Raw genomic sequence first — 5,541 nt, forward strand, 5'->3', positions numbered from 1 at the left:
AAAAATTATGGTATTGTGGATCGTTGCTTTATAAGATTGTAGTTTTCAAAATTGGCCTCTTCAAGTCCCACGGCTTTCTAAGTTTATATATCCTGTTTTTTTTTAACATTTTAGTTAGCCATATTATGTTTGTTACTAACTTTAAACTTGATGTCATCTTCTAATGTAAACTTTATGTGATTTCAGAATCAAAATAGTTATACCTCATTCATTCATATCAAGTAATCCGTCGTATATCCCAACAATTCTTCTACAACAATTCTTTTTGTCGTTTCCGGACCATCGGTAGCCATTATTATCAAACGCAATCTGTCTAATTTTTGTTGATGTTATGTATTTGCAATGTTCATTTTTCTTAAATAAATAGATTGTGGAAAAACTAAAAAAAAAAAACATAAATATTACATCGGGTCTAAATTACTATATCCAAAATACTCCGGACAGTGCTTCTGGTGCCTTGTTTCTTTAAATTCATTGTTGCATTCTAGATAGTACATGCAACACCAATCATTTGCGAAGTGAGCTACTTGCGCAAGTATGGTCAATGTATCCCTTACCTGTAATAATAATAACAACACGTCAATTTTTTTCAAGACATCCAGTTGTAAATGTTATGAATCTAATAGATTTGAATTGTACCTCAATCTTAGATATCACCTTCTTCTCACATAACATAGCAATTGAGGAAGGACAAATCTTGACCACTCTTTACATAGGCAGAGTTAGCCAAACTATGTTTAAAAATTGTCTTACGTGGAAATTATTATTAATCCATATATTAGTCGGCTCCTATCAAAGAAGACCTAATTAGTCACATAGAAAGTTAATCTTAAATTTTTGACCTTATTTCTAAACCAGTGAAAGAAACCTATACATATTGATCCGTAATTTGATATTGTTGATTTGTAATCAAGAGGTCGCATGATTTGAGAATGTAAAATATAAAAAATATTCTATAAACATCGGAGGCGAAATTTAGATTTATGATTTAGAGTTTTTTATGATGATTTTGATGGACAAACATAATTTTCAAACAAATATTTTAGAATGCAAATACATTTTCCCGGTCAATAATGTTTTATATCGGGAATTGAGTGAAAGTTGTTGTCTTTGTAGTTAGTTGTCGCGAAACAACTCGACATTGATGGTCTTTCAGAAAAAAAAGGTAATAGTACTTGAGAGAGCGATAATGTTCTCTTACGCGGGTACACTAATTGCCTTTATATAATACGGATAGCGTTTCGGTGATCCAACAGTCATGATCATATTGTCTTATACGTTCCGGTATCATCCTCGAAATATTTGATTTTTGTCCTTATCAATGGTGCTAAAAACAACCAATTACATCTTTCACAATACAATGTTGCATGTTTTGTGAATATTTTTTTTTACTCGGTCAATAAAACTCACTAAAAAGCAAAAACTATTATTATCCACTACTATTACCAACACCCACCACCATAAAAACCATCCACCGCCACTATTTCTTCCACCAATACTAATGTTACCGCCTCCACCATTCACAAACACCCTCCACCGTTTATACTAACCCTGCTTCCACTACCACCATTAGAATTAATCTAGCTTTTAGTACAATTATTTATTAATAAAATTATGTATTTATGTTAGATTATTAAAGGGACATTTATAATAGAAATTTAATTAATCATTATGAACAATCAATGAGACACTAATTAATAAAATATTTAAAAATGGTTAAGTTAAACAATCGCCAGCGATAAATTTATCTTTTCCAAGGACAGATCCTGACCACTCTTTCAATAGACAAATCGATAATAAATAATTTCATATGTTCTGATCTTGATTCGTGTCGTTCGTTTAGTTATTACATAACATGTCAATTGATTGCACCAATTTTTTAAAATGGACATGTGTTTTATCGAGTTTATTTTAGCACTAGAATGATCAACCATGTTTTATATATAATATAACTTTACATATTTTGTGGCGTTACGAAATTAGAATAATATGTTTTTGTTTACCAATACCCGCCACCACCATAAAACTATATGAATCCATTTTTTTTATCCACCACCACCTAGTGGAAGAGCCAAGGGTTGACTAAGCTGGCTCTAACCCCTTAAATTTTTAATGACTACATAAATTTTTTAGTTTATTTTATAAATAGTACTTTGTCCATATGTATTTATGGTTTCGTCCACCAAAGTTTACATGTTTTTTTTTTAAAAGTAGGCCTCCTCAATGTCAATCTTTGACTCGACCACTGCCATCATCACTGCCGCCCATTCCATGTAGGTTGTTGGACGCAATTCTGATTTTCAATCACAAATGCCATGTATGAGGTTTAGATTAAAGAAAATGTCGTCAATTAATTAGTTTCATTATTTATTTTTCCGTGTGTATATTATTTTTTAATTGCAATCGATTTTATTTTAATATTAAAAAATCATGATTTATACGATATAGTACCAAAGATAACAGGGTACCATTTGGGTGATCCAATTACGATCATGAAAATATTATCTTGTATGATATCATCCCTGAAATATATGGTACCTTCCTTTATCAAAAGTGTTAAAAACAACCAACCACATCTTCCACATTACGATGTTATCGATGTTGTAACGACAACATAAACTTAATATTGTTCATCACTACTCACCAACACTCACCGTCACTACTTCTTCTACCACAAACCAGGGGCGGAGCCAGGATTTCGAGGAAAGAGGGAGAAAAAACTCTTGGCAAGTTAGATACATGTGAAAAATGAGTGATGCTACGTTCACGCCTGAAAAAACAGGAGGAAATCCCGTGAGGGGATCAGACAGACGAGGGGAAAGCTTCTCAGAATTGGAATTAGAATTGTGCAGTTGTGGGTCCCGTAGCTGTGAGTCACGAGATTTGCCCTGGTATTTTCTGGCGTAAACCTAGCATTATTGGTGAAAAATGGACTTTGTATCCCATTTTATGATAAAAGAACAAAAATAAATATAATTTTGCTTGGCGCCGCCCTTAACCACCACTAATCTTTCGGCCTCCACCTCTTCTACTACTCATTGTCACCAAAAATGTCTATTGATATTATTTATCAAAATTACTTATTAACAGAAATAAATAATTAATTAAGAAAAATATTTATAATTAAAAAATGATTAGTCATTTATTATGAGAAATTAGTGAAACACTAATTAATAAAACACTTTATAATGAATAGATTATTTATTATGTGCAATTAGTGAAACACTAATTAATAAAGTAATAATGATATTTAAGTTGAACAAACCACCACCGTTGATTTATGTTTTCTATTAATTCCAACCAAGGTGGAACACTGGTTAGAGGCCACTCTTATGACACAATAGGTCATGAGTTCGAACCTCCCCGTTATAATTTTTGAAAATCCATATCTTGACTTGAGTATTCATTTTTCATTCATAATAGTGGAATTAATGTCATGCGTGCGAATTATAGGGAGGGGTCAGGAGAACCATAACCCTTGATTTATCTTTGTCTGGACAAATCCTGACTAGCACTAACAAAGGCAAACTTATCCTAACTTTGTTTTGTGCTAATAATATACTGTTTAATCCATCATAAAATGTGAATCAAAAAAACATATTCAGAATATGTTGCGAGGACTGATAAGATTTGGTGCATTTCATCACAGGGACGACAAAGAATAAGCATTCCATTCTTAAAATATAAATCTCTATCAAGATATCCTTTTTAGATTGTTTAATTCATTTTTTTTCACCAAAAATGAAAGAGCAAAAGTAAATTGTACCAATAATAAATATTTGTTATCGTTTGATTTCTTGTATTGACAACCTCATATTTACTAATTGAAATTAGGGCTTTTTAATAAAGTGGCCACCTTTTTGACATATAATTAAGAAAGTGGCCATTTTTTTGAATTATTTTATAAAATGGCCGAGTTAGACTTTTCCGTCCCGTTTTATTCAAAAGAACAGTAACGACAGTTAATTTAACACGACTTAAGGGTATTGTAGACCTTTTACAGCCTAGTCAACTCGCGATTCGACTCATCTTCTTCTTCATCTTCTTCCGTTCTTCTCCTGTGATTTTTTCATTCTCATGGAAACCTAACAAATTATTGAAATCCAATCAAATTCAACAAATCATTACCATAATTTGTATACATCTATCGAATTACCTATATTAATTAAAAAAAAAAACAAGGTCATCTAAGAAACGAACAATTATGAACCCTAACTGATAGAACGCAAACAGGAGAGACAAATTAACAATCAATAAAAACCCAATTGAAAAACTTAATCAAATTAATCAGATTTCAATTATTCATTAATCAATTATTCAATCACAACATAAACCAGCAAACTTAGAAACCCAAAAACAATAATCATTGAAATCAATAAAATCAAACCCTAATCAATTCCTATTTCAAAAAAAAAAAAAATTCCAACTTCAGTGGTTTTTGTTATCACCATGATCAAATCCTTCAGAGTTTAATTCGATTCCTAGATAGAAGACTTGAATCAGTAGAAAGAAATATTGGACCGAAAGCTTACCGTTACCTTTTTACCCCAATCGAGAGTATTGTTGGTGGTCGAAGAAAGAGTTGGAGGAACAGAGAATAAGAAATGGTTGATGTTAAATGGTCGGCGGAGAAACGGGATGGATGGGTACGAATCAATCGAGTTATCCTGTAAGAACAACCACTGAAGAACTCCCATTGCCGCAGGTTAATGAATGAGGAAGAGAATATTAAGTATATGGTAATAATTTGGGGCAAAAAAATTTGGATCACATGGACATTTTTTCGGTTATATTACAGATGTCGAGTCATGATGCCGATTTTAATTAACAGTCATTAGATAAATTCGAAAATTTTGAATCTTTCGGAAATTTTCATTTACAAGGAAGATTTCTGGTTATTCTCGCACATTTCGGATCACACTTCTAATTTCCGATCAAAGAAATATTTTGGATGGGAGGCATATTTAATTGGGGGCTATAGAACTAATTAGGGGCCTCCCATTAGAGGACAAAAAAGGTCACTAAAATCTAATTTGAGTTACCCCTTATCCATTTTTTTAAATGGTTAATCTACCCTTATTTAATTAGCGATAATAGAGTCGGTATTAGGTGTCGTTATGGTTTTTAAAGGGTCGTTATTATTTTTAAAGGGTCTTCAGGGATTTGATTACATATATATGACGACTCTAAACAGTCGTTATTGTCTTTCAAATGTTGTTACTGGACAGTCGTTATTGTCTAAAAAGAATCGTTATTAGGTTTCGCTACGCTAGAGTCGTTATTGTTTTTAAAGGGTCGTTATTATTTTTAAAGGGTCGTCTGGGAATTGATTATGTATATGACGACTCTAAACAGTCATTATTGTCTTTGAGATGTCGTTATTGTCTAAAAAGAGTCGTTATCTTCTTCAAAGAGTCATTAATGAGAGTCGTCATTGTCTCTGAAGTGTCGTTACTGGACAACCGTTATTGCCTATAAAAGAGTCGTTATCTTCTTCGAAGAGTCATTAGTGGCAGAAATGCAATAAAGGGTCGTAATAGT

The 5,541-nt window shown here is 32.1% G+C and overlaps 1 long non-coding RNA gene across 1 annotated transcript; it reads right to left on the reverse strand.

Moving 5' to 3' along the window:
• Window positions 1-3,760: 3,760 nt before the first annotated feature.
• LOC113326571 lies at window positions 3,761-4,777 on the reverse strand. Its single transcript, XR_003348400.1, has 2 exons — window positions 4,533-4,777; window positions 3,761-4,085 (listed from the first exon to the last, which is right to left on the reverse strand). It is a non-coding gene; the product is annotated as an uncharacterized LOC113326571 (long non-coding RNA).
• Between the last annotated feature and the right edge of the window lie 764 nt (window positions 4,778-5,541).

The sequence above is a fragment of the Papaver somniferum genome, unplaced genomic scaffold, assembly GCF_003573695.1.
Source record: "Papaver somniferum cultivar HN1 unplaced genomic scaffold, ASM357369v1 unplaced-scaffold_10, whole genome shotgun sequence".
In the NCBI taxonomy this organism is placed as follows: Eukaryota; Viridiplantae; Streptophyta; class Magnoliopsida; order Ranunculales; family Papaveraceae; genus Papaver; species Papaver somniferum.